The sequence below is a fragment of the Poecile atricapillus genome, chromosome 7 (assembly GCF_030490865.1).
Source record: "Poecile atricapillus isolate bPoeAtr1 chromosome 7, bPoeAtr1.hap1, whole genome shotgun sequence".
In the NCBI taxonomy this organism is placed as follows: domain Eukaryota; kingdom Metazoa; phylum Chordata; class Aves; order Passeriformes; family Paridae; genus Poecile; species Poecile atricapillus.
The window spans coordinates 30812102-30837321 of record NC_081255.1 but is presented as its reverse complement, the minus strand read 5'-3'; the positions used below and the strand labels follow the sequence as shown (position 1 = coordinate 30837321).

Below are 25220 nucleotides of genomic sequence, written 5' to 3'. Positions count from 1 at the left end.
GTATGGGCAGACTGGAACAAGGTTAAGTGAACCATTGCTGGCCTCCATGGAATCATGGAATCTGTGATTATGGACCTGTGGTCCTTGGGACATGGCAGTGTATCAGTAGTAGCTTTATCTTACCTAACTTCAGCTGTCTAACATCAATAAACTGCCCTTTCCAGATTCTCTACATGTTTTGCTGAGTGTTAGGAAGTGCTATTAGGAAGCAACTTCAAAGGACAACTCATTTCAGCCCAGCAGAACAAAGTGAGGGGGGATGAGTCAGCTCTCGGTGCTTATCCCCTCTGCCAACAGCTCAGGACTTGGATGGGTTGTTTAGGCTGAATGCTTAACTTCACATGGCTCGAGCTGGGTGAAGTGAACCACACTCAGATTTGTATTCAACATCAAATCCTGCTGCTTCCCACAACCTGAATTATTTTAGTCATCAGGTGCCTTAGTCACTGCCTTTTGCTGTTTTGTTCAAGGAGCGTTTATGGAGTAAAAAGCCTTTCCTAGAAATGAAAAGGAGAATGTTTCTTGCATTTCTTACTTTGCTTCTGGTAGCCCAGTTCTCCCTGCAGGAGGGGGAGGTGTGGGTGGGCTCTGTGTGTGTAAGAGACGCCAGTGATGCTGCAGCCAGGGAGGAGGAGATATTTCCAAGAGCTTCCTGGCAAGCAGTTGGTCATCCAGGCATCAGGAGAACACAGAAATGGGATGACTTGGCAGCCAAAGCTGTGCTGGTTGGTGCACCAGAAATCAGCACTTTCTACAATGTAAGCAGATTTCCCAGTCCTAGGGAATCTCAGCAGCTGCTGGGGGTGTCTGATTCTCTCACAGACCACTGAAAATCTCCATGTTGGATTTTAAAGATGCAGCTAATGGATATCCTGGTGACTCAACATGAGTCAGTCCAATTAAGAACTGAATCAGGCTCTCCAAATATTCCCATGAAGCTCTTCCTCTGAAGACTTCAAAGTGCATTACAGAGATTCAAAGTGCTAACGAGGATAATCCAATGATGATATCAATGCTGGCATGACACAGTGCCCATGTGACCAGGGACAAGTCCATTTAGAGACACTTACTGCACATATTTAGAAGCCACACAGAGATTTGGAATGGAATATATTAAAGATTGCATCTTGACAATCTTCTCTGTGGAATTCTGTAAACTGGTTGTAAAATTTTGTAGAAAAATAATTACACTAACTATGGCACTCAGGGGGCTTTACTACAATAAATACCTGTCCTGATCCATTCTGGAACATAAACTGAGTTTTACTGCTCATCTAGATCTGTTCTCTGAACCATAAAACCTCTGTTCACAGCTTTCACAGAGGTTGTATCTATACTGCAAACCCAGAAGGAGAAGGGCACAGTTTAATCCATGATCCCTCAAGTTGTGTTGCTTTTAGAACCCTCCCTGACATGGCACTGGCCTGTCCCAGCTCTCCCAGATGATGCCTTGGAATACATCAAAGTCCAAGGATTGTTCCCTGTAGACCATCTGGATGAGGCCACCTGCTTGGGATGCAGGAATGGGGGAAAGAGCTGAATCATGTGGATGTCAGTCATGATACACTACTGTGTGTTTGGGGTATTTTATCTTCTGGCCACAGCCAGAGGGACCAGGGAATAAATGGTCACCCATCCTGAGGCACTGAACTACTCTTCCCGAAAAAAGGACTGGAAAGAGTCCCTTGGTGAGAGTGTGCAAAGAGAAAGCTCCTGGCTTTGGACAGGGCTTGTCCCTTGCCGTGGCTGAGCTGGGGACGGCGTCTCCTGGGCTGCCATCCAGCTGGATTCGGCACCGACTCATTCACTGCAAAAAGCAGAAAAAGAAACAGGAAAAAAGGATATGAGGTTTCCATGGCTACTGGACTGTTTACTTTCTTCTGACTGTTATCACAAATTTTGCCATCCAAACAAGCAACAGATGTCGGAAATAACATTTGGGTTTGGTGAGCGTTCATTTCGGATACGCCACAGGGAAAGGTACTGACCTGGAGCCCAAGGAAGTGGCACAAGCTCATCAGTGGGCAAAACATAAAGAACAGACATCCAGATTCTACACACTGGGCTTGGAGCTCTTCCTCTGTAGTGTTTCCCAATTGCATTGAATGTCTACATTTCATGTATTTTTTTGTGATGGTTGTTGAAAGTAAAAGGTCAGGAGCAACCTCAGAAAACATGAGGTTTTCTGGAGAAATGGTAAAAACTTTAATTTTAGTATTCTATAACAATGAAGGGCAGAAATCAAAGCCATGTAATGAGTTCCTGTTATCATTGATGCTGGAGTGCAGAACAGGTTATCCTTTATTCATTTATGATGTATTCCAGAGCAACAGGTGGAAGTACAAGTAATGCTTCTGTGTGTCTGGTCAGCTTATCATTATTATTCAGATAACAAAATACAGCTTAAGTGGAAAACACCTCAACAGTTTTCATTAACCAATAACCAACCTTCTCCTTGCTTTCCTGTGATTCTATCATCCTATTTCAGCTCTTCACCCTTGTCCACTTTTTGGAGAAAGACCTGGATCCCAACTTTGCTACAGAGCTTTTTTCCTTCACTCCCCTCTTTCAGACAAGTTCATTTCTGTAACATACCAGCAGCATTTACTGAAAGGTTCTGTAGAGAATTTCATGCCTCTGCCCAAATTTCCAGCATGCAGTCTAAGGACTTTGCTAAACCACAATCTCAGTGCTGTTGATTTGGTTTTCTTGTAAATCAGACTTTTTATTCACAGTATAATAGATCAAAACCCCCAGAGAGTTTCCATAGATGTCTTTGCTGGCTAAACAGGCTGCACAAACCACGAGCTACTCAACAGTTAATAATAAGCAGCTTCTACCCCCAGCACTTGGTTTGAAAGGACTACAAGCTCTGAGTCATTGCACAGTTGATTTGAGCTTAACCCTAATAGCTCTGTTATGTCCTGGCTTATTCCTAAATCTTCTTGGAAGCAGGAGAGTGTCAACAACAAACTTGTAAGGTTTAACACTTTTAACACCAGGTAAACTGCTTTATCTCAATTAAAAATATCAGTAATGTCCTTTCTGCTACATCACCGAGTTGTAAAGTAACGCCAGAGCAAAAGCATGTGCCTGCTGGTATATGCCTGAAGAGGTTCTGGGAATTAATTCTGCTTTGCAGAACTATTCCAGTTATTCATGTGACTCAGCGGCGGAGACCGGGATCTTCCTGCACTCCAGGGTGTCGTGCTGATTCAGGCTGGTTCAGCAGCCCGGCAGAAGAGGCACCTTATCAAAAGAAAAGCCCTCTTTGGGGACAGGCTCTCCCAGCAGCTGGGAAGGAAATTTCCTTTGCGCTCCCTGCGCTGCTCTGCTGGGGTGAGATTAGCGAGTTATTCTTAGAGCTGGATGATTTTCTTTACTCTGGGTAAAAAGGGAATGGTTCTTTTCAACCAATAGGTTATTTCTGGGTCCTGCTGCTGTGATGTGTGTCCAGATGTGATCCCAGGGCTGAGGGCAGTGTCACAGGAGAACAGTGCTCTGCACCTCTGCTTTCAGTCGTACCTGAGGGGATTTCAGCCACACTCGGTATTCAAGTTTTATTTATAAATGTTACAGAAAGGACTAATACATGGCTGACTCTTGTTACACACATATTGCAGAGTGAACAATAAATTATCATTTATCAGTACCCCCTAAACTTATTCAACTCGGTATGGAATGACTGATCAAAACATTCTGAATATATTAAGCCTTTATAAACCAATTTCAAATAGTCTCTGGGCCAACAGGCACTCATCAGCCCCATTATCTGATTGAATGAAGGCATCTGGGATGGAAGCCTGAGCATCTCAGCCAGTCAGTCCACACTCTCTGTGGACAATACAGTCAAGGGAGTGAGCTGAGTCCTCCAAAAAAAGTAAACATCCAAAGTAGGTCTGTCAAGAAGTAGCCAAAATATTTTAAGTGACCAGTCCAAGTTCTCACAAAACAGACTGTGGCAGATCAAGACAATTCATATTTCCTAATTTCTGAGTTCCGAATCCACCAGACCACAGCTGCCCTATAATCACATTATGATAGCTCTGCAGTTCTGTAGAGAATCTGTGAATGCATTTAATCAAGGGTCTTAAATCTGTCAGCTCCAGAAAAACAGACTTCCTGCAATACTGTCCACAACCCAGTATTTTTGTAGGAGCAGCAGTGCAGCCAAGCCAGCACCACCCAAACATTACAGTACCCAGAAGTACCTGTGAGGAGCAGGGGTTACATCCCACACCTATACTGTGGTTTCACAGTTCATCCTGATACAAATAACAATTACAAAGTGTTTTTGAAACGTGTTGTACCAATTTCAATACCAAAGTATTGCTTCCTGTACTCACTGTTCCTCCACAGCCTCCCTCCCCTGACCTTACATCGGATTTTCTCTTGCAGGAGACATTATTTTCTGTCTGCTCTGCTGCTCACCTCTCTCACAACAAATGGTACATGAAAAATATAGGGGAAGCAGTAGATTTAACCCTTCCAACGGATAAAGGAATAAGAACAGCAGCATGTGATACATAAATGAATTTTGTATTTTGGATTGGAGCAGAAGAAGAGATACTGTCAATAAAAGTGAAAATAGTGCTGTCCAAAATAGAAAGGAAAGGGGGAAAAAAAATCTAAAACTATCTCATGATGTTTTTCTTTTTCACCCTGAAGACCTGGAAGGTTCCTTCAGGACTAGTCAGACTATAGCTGTTAATGTACATACAGCCTCTCTCAATTGCCCCCAGTCCATAAAGCTGTAAATTCTTTCCATAAACAGAACTCCAACATTTTTATCTACATGAGAAACTTAACCAGCAGGTACTCAGAGGCATAAATCCATGTGGTATTTGAAGGTTAAAAAACAGAGGAAATGTGTAGCCTGGGAAAATTAGGGACTTTCCATTCCCGGTGTAATGAAACGACAGATTTAAAGTGCAGAGTGAGAAAAGTCACTGAAAGGAATTAGGCTTCAAGCTTCCTGAGACATACAGGCTTTGTTTTTCAAGGCTATTGATAAATCTATCAGTCTCTCGATTACTGTCCCCCTCGCCCCTTGAAAAACTCTGAAAAAGAGGAATTTGCTGCCTTAATTGGAAGGAAAAGGGTTCAGAGAATATCCACTGTAAGGTCCCTCTGAAGGAGGAAAGTCCCCGGAGGCGAAACAATAATTGGTTTTGACCTTCCGCAGTTTAAGAGGCGTCGGTAAAGACGGGACTTAAACGCTGCCTGACAACTGCGAGTTCCAATCAAACTCAGAAAGAGACGGAAATTGGATAAGCAAATTCCTTTTTGTTCATGACCCCGGTCCCACTTTCTTTCCCCCTGCAGCATGACACATCAGAATCAGACTTATGTGTGCCATAAACCAGCGGCGGGGAGCCGCGGCCCGTCAATGGCCATGGTGCGCCAGGCTGGTACCGTGGGCTCGCCGGGCCAGCACAAAGCCTGCCTCGAGGAAGGAAGCAGAATGATTTCATTGCTGTTTTCAGCACGGTGTCAATTCCCTCGTTCCAGCTTTGGAAGGACTCTCCACAACAGCGCTAGGAGCCGCTTGCCAATTTAAGGAAATTTGGTTTTGAATGCAGAAGCCCACAATCCTCATTCTGTCAGAAGCTGCAGCTGACAAAATGCTTTCCTTTTTGTACATCTGAGCTCATAGAGGACGCTCTTTGTCATTCCCTGCCACCGCTCCAGGAAACGTAATGTTTCCTGTGTCACCTTCCGCATGGCAAGTGCATCTTGTCTGGGTGTCCCTGCGAACTCCTGGCAGGCACCTCCGTGCTTCCCACAGCTTGTCCCTGTCTGTGCCTGTCACCCCTGCCCTGCCTGCCACACTCCTCCAGTTATTTGTTACCTGCAGACCCCACACAGAACTTAAAACTCCTCTTTCTGTTTCAGGGACAATTTAATAAAGCCTCCAAGGCTGGCAGAGAAAAGTTTTCCTTACAATGGACCTGAATGTCAACATACAATTAAATGTCTTTAAAAACCAGAAGTGAAATGGCAAAGGCTCACCACAGCAATGCCATGGACCAAATAAAACCCCATGAACTAATGGTGAATTTTTCCACCAGCCACTTTGAGAGGGTCACCACTGAAACCTGAGCCATGTAATTTGCAGATGTGACTCACAAGAGCTGGAGGTCCAAAAGCAGTAAGAGTAAAGATTGGAGAGATATCAAGGCTTTGGAGACAAAAATTAGTTATTTTGGGGGTCTTATGAGACAGAGGTGAAAGTGTCAGTGGTTTACAATAAGGTAATTGTGATGTTCAGGCATTTTCACAAAGTTGAAATAGTTTCAGTTTCTCCTGGGAAGGAGGTGAAAGCTGGGAATGGCTCTGTACAGATAGGGTTACATGAGTTCCGAGCAGTAGGACTGTCCCAGAGTGCCAGCTCCATGTGCTTTGACCTTTTCTCAAGTTTTGGGAAAAGCTGCTTCTCAGACATGCCTCCTTCAGCTGAACCTAAGCCCTGTTTCCATGAGGATTGGCTCTCCCAGCCTTTTCGGTGTCATGACAGCTGCCTCCTGCTGAGTCTGTGGAAAGGACTCTGTCCCAGAAGGGCTGCCTGGCTCTTTTAGGCCAGCAGTGCCCAAAGATCCAATGTGACATTCCGAGCCTGGTGGCCAAGCGGAATATCCCGACGGGCTCCAAAGCCACAGAGCAGCTGCTGCAGTTCAGCAATGCTGGGACTGTGAGCTGGCACCTCTCAGGGACCAGGGACACTGGGCCACAGCCAAGTCCCACCACCACAAAGCACCACCACCACTGCTGTTTGGAAAGGCCAGGTTTGGAACACTGCAGAATTCCAAATATCTGCCGTTTGCATCCTCCAAGTCTTTGCTACTGAGACGCTTCCCCACCATGAGTCCTACCTTTTCTCATTCCTATTTAAAAAGTTTTGGTTAATTTACTTTGAGTTGGGAATTCTAACAACAGACAATTCCCCATCTTGCTGAATTTCATTCTACAGAAAGACTCCTATGATGCCCTGCTCCCAGTTTTTCCCTCCTGTCCTTAGGAAGTATCACAGACTGTGAGCAGGACAATGAGTCCTTGTCTCTAATGTTCAAGCTGTATGTAGACAAGGAGAATCACTAAAACTGGAACAGGCTCAGCACTGGCACTTTATGTAGGACAATATGTACCTCCTGAGCTGGGTGTCCTTGCTGAAGTGACACCTCTGCACAGGAATGCTGACATTCCCAGGGATGTGTTGAGGTAGTGCAGAGGCTCCTGCAAAGACCCAGCAGGGCAGGTTAGCTGGGAGCACATAAAAAAAAAATCTATAAATAACATTCTATAAACAAAGTTCCATAAAAAGACCTAAAAATACCAAAAGGGCATTTTTTCAGTTGTTGGGGTTTGTAAAGTGTTTTTATTTATTTTTGTTCTACTGAATGGGAATGAAGTTTTAGAGACAGATAAGAAAATTGAAAAACCTAACATTCAAACTGCAAGATGCTGTGTGCCTTTAATACCCCAAGAAATCAAATTGTGCTGAATTCCCATCACAGTGGCAGAACCTATCCCAAATCTGTGGTCTAGCCCATTATTAACTCTTTACAGTCATCATTTGCTATATGCTCAGTGCTCAGAAAGGGTGATCCTTGATTCCAAGAAGTCTCAATTTAAGTAGTAAGGAATACTTGCAACTTTTGTTTCTGCATTTTGTTTTTCATTTTCATGTTTTAACTTCCTCTGCTTAACATATCCTCTTTAACTTCCTCTGCACTTCAAAGTGAACCACAGGCTTCAGCCATTGATCTCAAAAAATGGTTCAAAAATGTTCCCCCAATTTCAGAAGACAAAGAAGTCAGCTGAAGGAATTTACTTGAACTCCCTGGGCAGGTCAGGAGCAGAAAGAGCCCAGTCTCTGCAAAGTCACAGTGACTCCATCTTCTCCTATTTTCAATGCTATGAGTCGCTGGAAGGAAAGCCCACAGTGGCAGGGGTGACATTAGGGCAGGGAATGAGCCAAAACAAGTGTCCTGAAGTTACTTCCTAACACAGGAGCAGGGGAAGGTTTTCTGTCAGAATGCTTTGGCTGTCCCCATTGAGGCTACAGAGGCTGGACAAGGACCTGAGACAGACAATTTTCACATTCTGTTCCAGTGCAAGGCTGCAGGAGGGAGCCCAGCAGAGCCTCCTGCATGGCACCTCCTGGCTGAGCCCTCGCTTCTCCATGCTCAGCTGTTGTGGAAGACACGGGACCCCACGCTGGAGACACGGCCACTCTGCTGCCTTGGAGGGCACTTTGCCCCACAGATCATTTTGGGTCACCACATTTGTTTTCAAGGTCTGTTGAACCCCTCAAATGTACATTTTAAAGATCACCCAGGCAGAGGCTGCCATGCTTTTGGTGGCATCTCTGTGGAATCACACTCTCCTTCGAGAGGGACACCCAGCGCTCCCAGACATCCGTGCTATGGGAATGACACACCAGTCACACTGCTCACACCAACTGTGGCAGTAAACTCCAGTTCAACTTTGACATTTAGTTCCTGCACAGTGACTCATGGCTGCCCATGGTGCTCCATTTAGGGATGCAAGACTCCAAAGCCAATGCAGGAAAAAATCAGCAAGCTGCAGAAATCGGAAAGAGGCATTTGCTGAAATGAGGCACCTCATAATTTTTATATATTGCATGGAAGAAACAATAGATGAGCTCAAGTGCCAGTTGCTGTCTCTTTTTGCAGTGAGAACTGGCCATTTATATTTAAAGTAATTTTCACTAAGTGTACTTTTACCTGCTGCTCTTTTTACAGTCTAACAGTCAATTGTGTCACCAAAATCATGTAGTTTCATGAAACCATCAGCTCTGCCATTTCCAGAGTTTTAGAAAAAAATGGGATCACAAATATTGGATATTGCATTCCATAAAACTGTAAACACCACATGCGTCGCTTATCGTGTTCAACTATTTGCAATCCTTGACTGACTTACAGCTCCATGAGAGTCACTGAGGGACCATTTGTGTCCCTTCTGCCTGGGTCTGAGGTCTCCCAGGGCAGGTGGCAGGTGACAGTAATGAGCACATTCTGTTCCTGAAGGAGCACTGAAGAATGTGGGAGCAGGACTCCGTTGTCATCCCAATGAACCCACCATGAACATCAACCACAGCTGAGCCAGACACAACCAAGTCTCCTCTGCCTGTCCCTTCTAATTTTACTAGCAATGTTCTGGAGCTATTTATGCAGCTGATGCAGAGAGAGCAGTAGGAAAAATAGTAATTTTTAAATCCTAAATAACTTTCTATATATGGGTGTCTAGAATTACTTCACAAATACTAATTAGGACAAACATGGTTGTATGTAAGTTAACAAATAGAGGTTGTTTTCTTAGGCTGAGTGAAGACATTCTGAAGACAAAGTAACACAAATCAGCATTTCCTTAAAATCTGTACAAACACATCTTACAAGGATGTCCCTTGCTTTTTCAACAGCTGAAAAGGTGCTCCTTTGAAATGTTTCGTTTCCCAAGGTGCAATTTCCATGTTACCCGAACATCTCTAAGAAACCATGAACCCCACTTCAGAGATGGAACTGAGCTCTGAAGTCTGTGATGACTTCATGAGCTGAAGAACAGCCCAGAGTGCCCAGATTTTCCTTACATTTCTACCTGTAGGTATAAAGTGCATTACCAAAGTCCTGTAGCAGAAAATCTGTAAACAGCTAAATGAGGGCATATACACATCTGCTGCCTGGAAAATGTCCAAGAGAACGTGCTCAGAAACCCAGCTCCTTTCCCTCACCTGCAGCACAGAATTATTTATTTGACTAACAGCAGTTTGAGGCAAGTTGTACATTCCAAGTTTGGTTTAAGACTTATTGACAGTGCTGGGGGGAAGAAAATTGCAGTGGACATCAGTAATATGAGCATTTTTGGGCTCAAGCATTGCTCAGATTTAGAAACAGTGATGCTATTTCAAGGTTATGTTTGCTAATATTAGTAAGTAGTCAGACATACCAGAGTACTGCTTTTATTTTTGTGTTTCTATTTTTCCTTAAAGTCAAAGTTTTTATTTAAGACAAAATACAGCCATGGCAGCAGGAGTGGCAGAAGGGATAACACATCACCATTCAGCCAAGTCTTTTGGATTAGTGGGTTTTGGAACAAAGAGGTTTCAGTATATTTAATTTTCTTGACTTACATTTCTTGAGCTTGTTTCAAACCACTCAACCCTTAAAATCTCTCATGAGTCAATGTTTCTAACCCAAGACTCACAGGAGATATTCTGAATGTGCCTAAGTGGTTTAGGAGCCCATTAGGCTAGGGATGAATTTATACTCCCTGAAAGGTGCAAAATAAATAAATAACTATTCTGAGTGCTTATCAATGGCTGTAGATAATCATTCACAGAATCCCAGACTGGTTTGGGTGGGAAGGGACCTCAAAGCTCATCACATTCCATGGGCAGGGGCTCCTTCCACTATCCCAGGTTGCTCCAAGCCCTGTCCAGCCTCTCCTTGAACACTTCCAGGGATCCAGGGGCAGCCACAGCTTCTCTGGGCAACATTTGTGTGGTATCTGCAGCCAGGGGTGACCTGCTGGTGACCAGCACACACTCAGTTAACACACACTGCTCCTCACACAGATTACATCACACAACCTGCATGTTGCTCATTTGCTACCCAGCACTGCTCATTAAATAAACATTAATGTGACGGGCAGGCATCTTAACCAGGCACGCAAAAATAACACCAGGTGTAAAGAAACAACTTATTATGCACACACAAGTAGGTAATACAGTGCAGGAAGGCAGCAGGTAATACTGTCCAGGTGCCCTCTGGTAATCCCTTAAAAATAACCTCTTACATCTTTCACGTAAGATCCTTTCCCCACTTAATTCCATCTTATTACATTTTATAGAAAATTCAAATGATGAACCTTCAGTTTCTTTAACAACGCATTAGTGTGGTACAGATGCTGTGATTTGGGGTCAATTTCAGTTCTTAAAAAACAAATTACTCATAGTATGTGGGAGTGAGAAGTATTACTGTTTACCTACCTAGCTGCTCTGAAAGCAGCAGACTCCCCTCACTGCTGTGTTACCTTTTTGCCTTCATGATTGCAAGAAGATATCTGGCAAGTAACAATCTCTGAACAACTCTGCCAAGAGGTAAAATTCACAGTTAAATATTCCAGTGGCATTTATATATGTATTTATGCATGACAAGGCATGGGAATATATGCAAGGCTAAGCCCTGAATTTGGAATTCTAAACCTGCACTGGTTTGTTTGAAATTCTCACTTTACTGACCTCAAACTCAGTTTTTTTCCCTGGAGAGTGAGCAGCTCTCACAAACAGAGTCTGTAAGGTGCTCAGCAGCTTGTTCAGAGGATCCAACTCATCTCTTTAACACTGGGAGATTCACCATCTGAAATCCCCATGGCCAATCTGGAGGGCTCATCCTCCAGAATTTGCTGTTAACACCATTAAACCCCCCAAATATTGTCTCTATTTTAGATCCCAAAATTAACTCAAATATAAATTTTTCCTTCGACCTATTGCCATTATTTCCAAATTTCCATGAGCACCTCAGTGGTGAACACGTCTGACAGCACCCAGAGAGGCTCTGTGGGGCAGGAGGAGCTTGTCCTGCTGTGGGTGCTGCAGACCCTGCCCCAGATCTTCTCCCTGGCTGTTTGATGCCATTCCCCTTTCCACACAGGGAATGTGTGGCTGTGGCAGGAGGTGAACGCTGATCCCAGGGCAGCATCTCACATTTCACTGACTTTTAAAGCCCAGACCAACACTGTGCTGTCACTGTTCTGCCTTTAAACAAGCCCTTTCATTCTGGTGCCTTGTGCAGGGCTTTTTGTTTTGCCTTTGGGTTAAAATCCTTTTAACTTGGGATTCTTTTGTGAGAGTTTTCATCCCCCTTCTGGATGTCCCACCCACTCAGCATCGTTTGAAAAGATTAGATGCCAACTGGTCTCCGAGAACAGAATGAAAGAGAACAACAAATTCTACCAAGGATCTCTCTCAGACTGCAAAAATAAAAGATGAGTTTTTATTGGCAAAGGCCTCTCTTGATCTGTTAATATCAAGGAAGACAAAATTATCTGTGTTCTTTGTGAAGCAGCAGTTGTTTTAGTGGGGAAGGAAGCCAAGACAGCTGTTAGATAGTTCAGTACAAAATACTGACAGCGACACACCAACAACAACACCAGCAGTGAGGGACTCAGCCAAACCGCCAGAACACCAAATATTATTGATGTTTCTGCTTTTCAAATGTTTGACAAACTGCGATAATTGAAAATTTTCGCAGTGAAGGATGACTTTTGAGTTCATCTTGGCCTATTCTGCCTAAAGGATGCTGTGGAAAAAGCAGCAAAATCTCTCAGCTTCAAAAGACCCCATTGAGAAGAGGGAGGCAGGTCTTGGTCAGCACTCAAGATTCAGTGGGGAAGGAGCCATCCCTGTTTAGTTTGGATGCAGGACTTTACTCCTTTGAGGAATGAGAGGCCGTGAGATTTCAACAGCTTTTGAGGAGTCCTCAGATCAAGCTACTTGAACAAATGGCTTTGTTCACATGACCTGCAGCGTGCCCAACCCCGTGACAAGGGATTATGAAATAATTTCTTCCACTTTTCCGGGGCAGGATGAAATATGGGGTGCATTGAGGCTGGGAGCAGACCAGAGCTTCCTGGCTGGGACCTTGCTCTCACCCTGTCATCTCGCTCTGGTGGCCTGACCTCTCTTCACATCATTTCCTCCGTTTCAAACATCCCAGGAAGGGTTTATTTACAGATCTCTGAGACTTTCAGATAGATCAAATATCTAAATATCGGAAATTTAACTCTGCTTGCAGTTGTCCTCTCATACTCCCCACCAGGTCACACCTGTACAGCTACAGGTAAGTTGCATATTAAGCTCAGCAACAGAGACAGGAGGTAGGGAGCAAAATTTGGCCCATCAGCAGGAGCTCCAGTGCAATACAGGCTGCTAAAGACTGCAACAAATGTGCCCTCTGGCCTTTTTTGGAAGGTTTCACATCCAATTTCTCCCCTTCCAGGCCCCTGTGTCCTCTGGAAAAGCTTTCTTTTACTCAACTACACCCTTCTATAGGGCACTCTGCTTCCCTCTCCAGCTGCACCTTCTAAATTTTGCTAACTCAAATTACTGTCTAAATTGCATTTATGGGGAAAAAAAAAGTCATTTTCTATGGGTGTAGAATTACACATTGGCTGTTTTCTTATAGATTTGGATCATAAAAGAACTTAGAGGGAAAAAAAACACACATAAACTTACAGCCCAGCTTGGCTGGAACAGCCTTTGTCCTGCATCAGTGGATGTAGTAGAGAACATTATGATACATTTTTTATAATAAGGAACAAGAAAGACCCCACAGCTCTGATGGAAATCAAAATCCACCCTACCAACAGAAAACTCCCACTCATGAACCTGTTCCAAAAGGGAGCTCAGTCCTAAATCTCCCCAAACACTCATTGTGAAATTATAATGAACACCCTTTTCACAGCATCAGTGACTCCTGCAACCTTTTCCCCCTTTCCCTTTTTATAAGGGATGCATCACATCCTAAATTCCATAACAGATGTTCTTTACAAGGCTAGAATAATTTACAATGAGTGTTGTGTGGGTAGGGAACTCAGGCTTTTCAAAATCTCTGGGTTTGCAGAGGACACATCTCGCCTGCAGCACACACGGTCAAACTCAGTGAAAATTCCTGAGTTCCTCTAACCTACATTTGGGAACTTTCCCAAACAGAAGTGGATTTGACAAGCCAGCAAGTAGAGAGAGATAATTCTTAGAATTCAAAAGTCACTAGTAATATTTAAATCTCCACAGCAAAATTCACTTTTGGTGTCTGTTATTTCCTATCTCAGTTTTGTGCTGTGGCTCATCACAGTTTTCACTCAAGGAGAAGATTTCTTTGACTCACCAGACTGAAGATAACCTTGCCAAAAGGGAACTTTTAAGAAGCTGCCCACTGAATTCACAGGGGATGAAAGGAAAATTGCAGTTCTAACAACAACATCACCTGACAAAGTCTTTGGCATTTTATACCTTAAAAAAAAATAAAAATCTTTTCTGCAACTTCTCTTGGTGTTTTCAACAGCTGGAATTTACTGTATTCATAGGCAGGTCCAAATATAAATAGTATTTTCTCTACTGACCCACATACTTGGCCTATATTCAGAGTCTTTTAAGATGTTTCCATTAGCTGCAGAACAGTGTTAGGTCTTTCTCCAGTGAAATTTTATTTATGAGGTCTTCTTTCCCAGCACAAAACACAACTAGATCAGCTGGAGTCAGGCTCCTTGCTCACAGCTGGAAGCCTGTTTGCCTCCTGTCCTCCATGGACATGTACCTTTATCTTCAGTATCTTTCATGGCTGCATTTTTAGATGTAATTTCCAGTGCTATGTGAAGAAAAGCAGACTGCAAGAGAGGATAAGCCATATCCTGGGGGAAGACTGAGAAAATAAAAGTCAAGGAAGGAAGCTAGTGGAAGCTGAGCCACATGGCCCCACTATTACTATTTTCTAAATATTTTATAACTACATTTACAATACTGTTAACTCATCCAGCCTGTGAAATCTCCACTCCAGAGAATCCAGAGTAACTGAATTAATCTAACTACAAAACCCATGGCTCAAATCCTCTAGCCTTTGTCTGGGGAAGTCTTTCATTGGAGCTTTCAGCTAGAAAGAGACTGCAGGAATTTGTAGCTGTGGAGCATGCAGTTACAATAAATATATAATTCATCATGGAGAGGTTTGTTAAAACCGTTAGGAATAAAATAAATGTTCTTCTTTCCTATTGAAAAGAGATGTCAGTTTTTCTCTTACAATTACTAAAAGGGCCAGCCAGGGAGAATAAAGGCTTATTACAAGGGAAAGCATATAGAGCCCTTTTATGAACTCTGGCTGCAGCCCTTCTCTTTGTGAGACTCTTTGTTTCAGTTTGTTTTTCAGCAGCTGTATCTGATCTGTATCTCGCACACTTTCATCCTGTGACAAAACACAGCTGCAAAGTGACTGCAAGATTCTCATCTGTCCATCTCTGTGCATTCTCACAGATGGGACAGGTATGAGAAGTACCAAACCCAGCTTTGGGGTGTTAAATTTGATAAATAGTGGTACAGTGAGTCACGAGGGCTGGCTATCTCTAGGCTCATCTTTCTTGGAAGGATCAGAGATAGCACTGTATCACTGAAGATGCTGAAGTTCACCAGTATGAAGTGAAGGCAATTACTGGCATAACAGAGTGTCTGAATTTGCTATTCCTTAAACAGGGTTTTTAAGGAATATTTTGTTTTCAAATGCAGGATAAGAAAACCGATCACCGTGTGTTTAGTCTAAGCCTTCCACTCTGAAAAATCCTCATCACTCAGACAGGAGTGGCAAGAGCAGAACCAATGACCAACAGGCTGGAGCATCTCCTTGACTGATTTTTGATGACTTAAGAATACTACAGGGTCCCACTGTATAAAATGTGCATGTTAATGCTTTGTTTAGACAAAGCAGCCTTGAGAGAAAATTTTTGATTTTACACAGACAGTGAATTCAGTACATCTTGGACACCAGAGAAGAGCCATGGATATCCCATAACTTCTAGATTTGCCATCTCCCCCCAAGTTTTCCTTCTCCTGAAGTTTCTCTGTTTCTCAAAGCACATTCTCTGTAATGAGCTGCTCACCACAGATGGGTTCCCCTATTCCAAGCCTGCAAAAAGATCTCCAGGAGCAGCCACTTCCCAAGCATTCCCATGGAGCCCTGTCCTTCCTGCCCCATGTGCTGCTGAAGAATCCCACAGTTGCCAACTGTGATTTACAGAGAGGGGTAAGACACACTAATGACTACAACTCTTGCCACTAATTACCACTTATTCAGACACTAATGGACTTTGTTGGCCAATGCAAGTCAATGTAAAAGCCTTTGCAATTTGGAAAGAACGGTTTTAAGTTATTAAACACTGTGGATCTCAGGCACTGGTAATGGTTCACATGCCCACATTTCTCTCCACAGTTAGAAAAAGGAATGTACAGCAACAGCACCTGCACTGCCTGAGTGGCCACGTTTGACCTGGGCTGCACTTGAAGCTTTTACTGCTCTTCTTACTTGGGGTTTGGATGCAATCAGCAAAAAGAGTAGACTGGCAAAGAGAGAATCAGAAAACCTCCAAAATCAACAGGAGACACCTTCCACTTGGAAAGTGGACTTGCTGTCCAACCTGGCCTTGGATACTTACAGGGATGGGGCAGCCTCAGCTGCTCTGGGTACCCTGTGCCAGGACCTCCCCACCTTCACAGGGAATAATTTTTTCCCAATATCCCATCCAGCTCTGCTCTCTGTCAGTGGGAAACCATTCTGCCTTGTCCTGCCACTACAAGCCCTTGTAAATATACTGTCTCCATCTTTCTTGTAAACTTTTCTTGTAACCAGAGAGAAAAGCAAAATAATCAAATATTTTGCAGGATGGAAATTCTGAGTTATTTTTAGTGAAAGGATCAAAATGAGTTCATTAAAAAGTTCTGTCTGATAATGTCAAACCATTCATATCTATAATTAATCTTTAATATCGTAGTAATTTTTAGAAGCTGAAAAGAGTTGAATTCTGAAACATGGAGTCAAAATGAAAGTTGCTTTTTCAATATCAAGTAGTATCAGTGTTTCCGTTGAAAACTTCATCAAGATCAACTTCCCCCAAAGTTCTGATTTTGGTGCCAAAACAGCATTTTCAAGAAGAAATTTATTCTGCTAAAATTTAAAAAAATAAATTTAAAAACCCCAACAAAACAAACCAAACAAAACCCCCCCAAAACACAAAACCTGTCTGCCTGGCAGCCTTCACCTCTCTAAAAATAACTGAGCCAAGTCAAATCCACCCACCTTCCCTCTCCATCACAAAGACAACCTCTCACAGTTTGATTACAAACCTCAGGGCACGCTGTGGTTTCGCTTCCAGCTGTAGGTCCCGGAGTTGGGCTGATTACAGGAACACCCTGTGACTTCCTACACGAGAAAGGATTTTCTCAGAAAGAACTGGCCCAGACTGCAATGCCAGTAGATCTGTCTTGGCAAATGGCTGTGATGGACACTGTAGTGCAGAATAAGCTGGCTCCCCACGTGGACAGGTTCAAGGTGGAAGCCCAATCCCATCACACATCTGGCAGCCCAGCTGCTGCTCGCAGGGATGACTTTGCCACTCTCTGGATGGAGGCAGCTGTGCCAGCAGGGCTTTGCAGTGAACATCATCACACCCATTCAAGTGAGCAAAGGCTTCTCTCACTTTCAGGACTGAATTTTAAACTGTAGCTAAGGACATTTTGGGATCTGAGCTCTGAATTTTTCATTTGTGGGGTTAAGAGAATGGACTGCTTTAATTAAAAAACTGAATGAACTCAAAGTAAAAAAGGAGCACCGTTTCCAGAAACTGATTTAAATACTCTTTTAGAAAATCTTAATTAACTATGTATTTCACTTTTTACTTACTGAACACTTCTTTCCACTCCTACACACAAATCCCACTATTCCTTCACGTCTGGGCAACCTCATGTAGTGGAAGGTGTCCCTCCCCATGCCATGGGGTTGGAACTGGATGAGCTTTAAGGTCCATTCCAACCCAAACCATTCAGAGATTCCATGATTTAGAGTTGTGCAAAACCTTCAAAATTCTTTTGATTTGGTAGCTGTTACTTCCATTTTGCACCTGCTTTCCATGGATGTGATTGACTTTAGAAAGGGGGAAAGCAGGGAGGAAAGGGAAATCCATGCTCCACAGCAGGACAGGGAAGACAAGAAGACACAGCCACGTTTCTCAGCTGCTGTGCATTTACAGGAGGTCCAGGGAAGGAGAGAAATCAGGTACCCACTCTGATGAAAACAGAGGTGTTTCCGGGTCACTAAAAATTCCAGAATTATTCCACATTTTCTCCAGTCTTCTTTTCCACTGCAAAGACCAAAACCTGCCCCGTCAGATGCCAACCAAGCTATTACTTGTTTTGTTTTGCAGGTTGCTAAGGAACAGGGCTGTTTTTGCTTACTTGTCTCCCTTGGGCCATTTCACAACACTTTGTAATATACACTGCTCTTTTTTGCTGCACATCTGGTTTTGATTTTAGGTTTCAGAAACCCCTCTGAAAACTGAGATATTAGTTTTTCATATCTATCATCTAGACAAAGTGCATCAGCCTGTCAAACTGAGTGCACCGGTGAGACACATTTAACCCTCTCAAGTTACCCTCCCAAAAGCTATTTTCATTTGTTGTCGAGTTCAGACGGTGGAAGTAGCTCAAGAATTTTGTCTAATTTGCTGTGTGAAATTAGCTGCAACCACCATTAAATTTTAGGTATGAAATGAAATAAAAACTACCCATTCCATGCCATTGGATAGGGAACCCTCCTGCCTCACAAATGCTAACAAAGAGAGAGCCGTGCTGTGGATTAATTGCTCGCCATCCCATTAGATGCTCGACAACTTCTCCCAAAGCTCCTAATCTTTCATTTTCCTTGGAAGCAGCTACTCCCAGAAAGCAGCTATCCAGCATGGAGAGGGCTTCCTCTGTGTCTCTGGAAAATGGTGTTGTGGGATGGCAGAACAGCCCAGTTTGTCCTTTGGGGCAGCAGCAAACACATCCCTCAGCCCCAGGACTGGAGCTGGCCACAGGATCACAGAGTCACTGAGGTTGGGAAAGCCCTCTAAGATCATCAAGTCTAACCATTAACCCAGCTCCACTAAACCATGTCCCCAAGTGCCACATCCCCATGTTTTTTGAACATTTCCAGGGATGCTGATTCCAGCACCGCCCTGGGCAGCCTGTTCCAATGCCTGACCACGCTTTCAGTGAAGAAACTTTTCCTAATATCCAATCTAAACCTCCCCTGATGCTACTTGAGGCCATTTTCTCAACCACATACAAAGTGATGGGGATAACATGTATTCCTGCTCTGCTCCTAAACCACATGGTCCTGACCTAAGGCCTCTCCCAAAGCCTTTCTCCACACTCTCCAACCAAAGTTCTGACAGAGAGGGGGTGGGCAGAGCTAACAGTGTTCCTTTAGTCTTCACCCATCTGGTCCCATCGTCATTTCAAGTTGAAATTAAAATTTATATCACTAGGCTAAGGTCACTGGGAAAACTTCTGCCAAGAACTACATCCATTTGACACCCTGCAGAGAAAAGAAACTGCCTCCGCTTTATCCTGATAGTTTGCTTTTCCCAACACCCTGAGGATTTGTCTCTGTTCCCTTCTCAAGCCACCCCCATGATGGTCTGATCCTATAAAATTGTATATAGCAGGGAATCCTCCTCTCTCAGCAGGACACAGGGTCCAGCAGGTTCCACAGCCCCAGAGCAGAGCCAGGGTGATTCACCCTCTGGCCCCTGGTCCTGCCCAGCAGTGCCAGGGAAGTCCTGTAGAACAGCAGGTTTGAACGACACAAGTTTTTCTAAGAATCACCAAAATTATCTGGGATTATTTATTAAAAATAATAAAGTGCAGTACCTGCACTTTATAATAAATAATAAAGTCTGGTACCTGCACTTTGTGCTGGATGAGGTTCAGGTTGCTGGGGCTATGAGAGCAGGATTTCCAGGTGGGAAGTCCACAGGGCACCCACATTCTTCAGCAATACCAGACCAACCTATAATCCACAACCTTCAGCTTCAAAACTTGAAGTGAATATAAAATTTGAAGTCTTATTTTCGCTCTTCTCCTGAGACCCATCCCAGTAATGTTGAACATTCCCTCTGAAAAAGTAATTGATGTCATGGAAGTTCATATCAGTAAAAAATAAACTTGGAGACTCCCAAATTTTTGTCTCACAGACAGACTGTCCTTTCCTAAACAGGAGGATGATACCAGAAGACCACTCCACCATGGAGGGGATGTAGGTTTATAAGACTGTACAGATGCTAAATGTAAATTTTGGAGACCTGCTGAGCTCTGGACACAATGCCAATGGCTGCACCTGAAGGTTCCAGTGCTGCCCAGCTTCCTCCCTGACAGGTACTGAATGCAGCTCAGCAGCCAAAGGGAGATGCTTGAAGGACAATCTGGGCAGTGTGACGCTGGATTTTCCCTTCCCCACCTTCTCCTGGACACAGCAGAATTCAGCCAAGCATGGAGCTCCATGTGGCAAACCCAAGGGCTGGCAGCCAGTCCCCCTCCTGTTTGGGACTCCCAGGGCTAATTGCTACAGGGTCTCTGTGATCCACACAACCACAGACACTGTGATCCTCCAGTGCAGCAGAGACTGAGAGCGTATGGGACAAAAGCCCCTGGAAAAATCTCAGGATAAAGCACAGTTGGTGTCGTCATTACCCCGTCACAGCTTCTTCGCTGCTCCGGGGGCAAAAACTGAAACAAAGGTATTAAATGTGGTAAACCACATCTTTCCATCTCTTTGCATCAAATCTAAACCAACCCAAGGCTTGGAGCCCTCATATCCCATTTCCCCCCACACCCCCCTTCCCTTTGGTGTGGTCAGGCTCTCCCCTCCCGCCAGGCCAGCCCTGGAACACTCAGGCAGTTCCCTCCACCCAGCGAGGGTCCTGCCCAAAAGCCGTCCTGTGGCGTGAGCTCACCGTGACCTTTCAGCAGAGCACAGCCCATCGTCCCTCCCGAGTTTGGAGAGGCTGGTGGAGCCTCATCTGCAGCCCGGGTGCTTCACACTTAACCAGTTCATCTCTCTCTTCCCACAAGGGCTCCGTGCTCGCTTCAGGCAAGTGGCTCGTCCTGATGGACGACTGGCAGGGCAGGAGAGGGTTAAGAATATCATGGAGCAGTGGGGGCATAGGAGAGCTTAATCTGGAAGCAGTTTAAGTAACCTAAGGAGAATCTGATACAGACCAAAGACACACAAGTACAGATGCATTTAATAGAAGCTTCTCTCTGCTCAAGATCTACAGCTGAGACTCCTGCAGCAAAATGTGCTGTTTGGAACATCCTGTGCTCCAACCACCATGGCTATGGGAGGGATTGGAGCCAGTATTATGTGCTGGTGCTCTGAAGGACTGAATGTTCACTTCAGACACACGTTTGAGGGATGTATATTTATGCACAGATTTTGGGATGCAGCACATCCCACTGCGAACTTGGACAGCAGCTCGCTCTTCCATCTAAGAATTCCACTCTTAAGAAATCCCAGTGTTGTGTAAATAAGGGCACAGCCCAGGCTGTTCCAGCAGCAGCTGAGCCAGGTTAAGACGTTTTCACCCCTGGCCTGCCCACAGCTGTGTATCCACTGCCCCCCATTAGGGGTTACCACCCTTTTCCATGAGTCTCATAACCACATCTGTGGACACTCCCAAATCTGGCTCTGTCAGAGGGATCCAGCTTAGCTTAAGTACTTTTTAGTAAGTTATTTGTTTGGAGGGTTTTTTTTTTTCCTTTCTTTTTGAGCTAGCTCATCTTGAGATTGATAGTTTCTTGACTCAGTTCAGCTGCAACTGGAACAGCATCTCTGACCACACTCCAATAAAACTCTTGCAAAATTGCATCTGTCAGTCTCTTCAATCAAAGCCTGTAAGAGTATTCTAAAGATAATATATTTAATATTTAATATTAATCTCCTAAATATTCTTTTGTGTGCTGTCTCAGTGTTTCCGAGGTAGTACTGGAGATTTAAATACCTCATGGTGGACTGATCACTTTTGTGTGCAGCAGTCTTTATTCTCTAGCACTTTACTTAAGATAATCAACACTCTGAAGAAACCATCACAAAAACAAGCAAACCCAAAACCTCCAGTGCCTCCCTGTTCCAGAGAATTTATGTTTTCCTCTAGGTGCAAGAATCCAGTAAGTCCCTGGGGAACTTGATCAGAGACTGTTGATGCATTTACACTCTTTGTATTATTACTCTATTTCATTTTCAGTTCTTGGCATATGGGACTGAGGAGAGCTGTGCAGCCAGGGCCTCGCCTGGCCGTGCCAGGAGGCAGGAAAGGTAGTTTGGGGAGACACAAATATTTGCTTCGCTGACCTGAGTGTTTGGCTCCCAAGTAGGTTTGATTTGTATTCTGGGCTGTGCTTGTGCTCTCAGGGAACACACATAACTCAGGCCAATTGTATGGGATGGGAGTACAAAGAGGAGCCCAGCTCAGGCTCTGACATTTAGCAAGCCAAGAGGTTTGAAAACGGAGCCAAGTCCATTGCCTGGCTTGGCTGTACGAACCAAAACACAGGCCTAGCCACTGGAATTGATTATAGACACATGAAAAGAAAATACATGAAATGATACATAAGGTTCTTGTAACCTCCAGGAGCTGATGCCAGAATACTCTCGTTGGCTTGGTCCTGCCCTGGCTCGACACCACGGTGAGTGCAGAGCTCAGGCTCAAGTTCTCATCAGATTAACTCTTCAGCCTGGGTCACAGCAGCCTTTCTCCCTGCTCCCAGATCCAAACCTTCCCTCCAGCCCCCGGGGAAAGGAGGAGCTGAGTGTGTGAGTGCAGGATTTACAGCCCTTCAGCTGGTGCAAAAGGTGCTACAGCTGCCCACAGGAGGAAAGGAAATTGAATTAAAGGAGATTAGGAATCTATACAACAGAGTAGCCAGAAGGCTGTTCATGCTAAATGTAAAATATTTCATGAGCCAGCCCCACATAAAGTGTATTCTTCCTCTGCTGCAGATCCCAGGTATCCCTCAACACAAACTGGGGCCTTTGGCTGGCATTTCTTAGCTTAATTACAATTCATAATTTAGCTAGGAAGCTTAACCCATACAGACCACTCCACTGATTTAAACAACAAAACCAGCAGGCACTAAAACGTTACATTTCTTGGAAGAGTGTGAGTTATTAGCAGTATTCTTTCAAATGCAAAGATTTGTGCCTTTCTGTAGAGTCTCACTGTTCTCCAGAAAGAGATTTTTTTCTCAGTTTGAAGTATTTGATATGATAGCTTGATATGATTAATGTGACACTTTCAGGAAGGGCTGGAAAGCAGACATTATAATTTTCTTGCAATACCAGTGAGACTCAACACTTCCCTGGAAATGGGCAGAACTAAGATGATGCTAAACATTTTCCAGTAACCCTTGTGCAAGGTGACCATTGAAAGGATTGTCTGAAAAATTAACTAAGCCTTTATCCAAAATTCTCAAAAACTGAGTTACCACAACTAATTTGCTTGTGGACAAGCACCTTTCACTTCTGAAACACCAAACACAAGGGCTTGAAGCAAATAAAATATTCCTGGAAAAGGGCAATGAGATGATCTTAAAGGTCCTTTCCAACCAAATCATGCTGTGATCCTCTGAATACTGGAGTGCAATATTCAGGAATATTTTATCTCCTAAGGAATGAGTCAATTACTACTAATACAGTTACTCCTACAGCAATTTCCCTTCAGATTTCAGAAACTCCTGTGTTCTGCTAACAGAAGGCAGGAGTTCAACAGTGCACTCAAACTCTCCCAATTTAACTTGAGGTTTAGTCTTTTCTAATTCAAAGACATTTCATTTGAAAGTGTTTCTGCTTTATAATAAACAGATAATAAACAGATTCTTGGTTTCCTACAATAAAAAGAGGAAAAGACTGTAAACTTCAAACTTTTAAAAGGGCACATGGGACTATTCTCTAATTTTATTCTTTGGCTGTGGAATCTATACTCATTAAAAGTGAAAAGTTGAGCTCTGATTACTATTTGTGCTTTAAAAGCTTGCATTTCTACCCCAAATGAAAGGCAAAATGGTCTGATGTGCTTTCACTTTTTGGTTTTAGACTTTTTTCTTTTCCTTTTTTTTTTTGCAATATGGCACCAAAATGCAAAATTTTGATTTCCTAGAGTGCAAGGAAACAAACAACTAATGCAACACTCTTCTAAAAGGTCTTTCTAAAAGGAAATACTTGTATTTAAAGACATAATAGATTGAAAACATTTTATAAACTATGAATTTTAGCTACTAAGTGATAGAAAGTGTCGTGAAATGGCCCAACTCTTTCCTTGCTATGAATCACCCTGATGTGCTGATGATCCAAATATGTAATTCTTCCCTGTTTTGCTGTATTTTTCTAAAGAAGCATAACAGATAAATACTAAAATAATATAATTGAGTTGCAGACATAGATGGAGATTGGATTCCTGACAGCTAGCATGAGACAGACAATAATCTAACCTGATGGGAGAGGGCAAGGAACAAGAAAATGTTTCCATCTCCTCATTTTTCTATTGGAAATGGAAATACGACATCGCATAAAGGTCATATTTTGGAAGATGCTGAGCTCCTGTACATTCTGTTGTTGTTCTATAGTAACAAGCATTCTGAAAGCCTGAAAAACAGGATTTTATTTGAGGCTAGGGAAGGGGTGGCAGAGGCAGGACCCACATCCCGGGCTGATCCTGCTGTGGATGTGCAGCATCTCCCTGATGCAGCTGCAGCCCTGCCCAGGCTGGGCACACCCAGCTCCCCATGGGCTTTGCCAAATCCTAAATGTCGAGCTGGCTGCTCTCAGCAGAGCCCAACCAAGCCTTGTGCAAATCAACAGCACATGGAGGAGTTTCCCCCACGTTCCCCACGGCTTTCGTTCGGTTTGGCTGCAGATTTCAGAACATCCTGCGCTTTAAAGGGTGTTTGGGAACTCTGCTTTCTCCTACAGCTTACAAAAAACCTTTTAATTATTATTTCATTAAAACTGTTATTTCAAAACTTGTTTTCATTCCTAAAGCAGAGCCATAATGATCCAGCCAACACTCTCAATGCAAACACACTTAACATAAAACGTTTTTTAGAACAAACCATTAATTTCAAGACTTCCTGGTAATATATATTGCTGTTAAAGCAAATATTTTTCCATAGGTTTTGAGTCTGTGTTATCAGGGTTGCAATAAATTCTGCTATTCCCACATAAAGTCATAAAAAATAGAAGGGAATTATGTGTCAACAAAATTATTTCTGTTGGATCAAATGAATGAATCCCATCCTTATTTTACAACTTTAATTCTAAACATTTCTTGGAGGAACTGAAAAATATGCAAATAGGAACAATCACTTGAAATAAAAATATGCAGGGCACGTTCTGAAAATATTGACACGAAGTGATTGACATTATCAGAGGATCTCTTTGCCTCGAGAGCTCTCAATGAAATTAAATTGTTTCTGACAAGTTCCTGAAGAAATGTTTAGTTCAAATGAAACCATATTGTCAAAGAAAAACATTTTGGAGACAAATTGTGTTTCTCCCCTTTAGTGCAGAGTCCCTCATGACTCAGGAACAGAGGGGAGCTGTTTGCCCTGATGGGACTTTCAG

The 25220-nt window shown here is 43.4% G+C and overlaps 1 protein-coding gene across 1 annotated transcript in view; it reads right to left on the bottom strand.

Annotated features, from left to right (window-relative positions):
- Positions 1 to 25220, bottom strand: part of FGGY (FGGY carbohydrate kinase domain containing) — a 202553-nt gene that overhangs the window by 145292 nt on the left and 32041 nt on the right. The window lies entirely within an intron of this gene.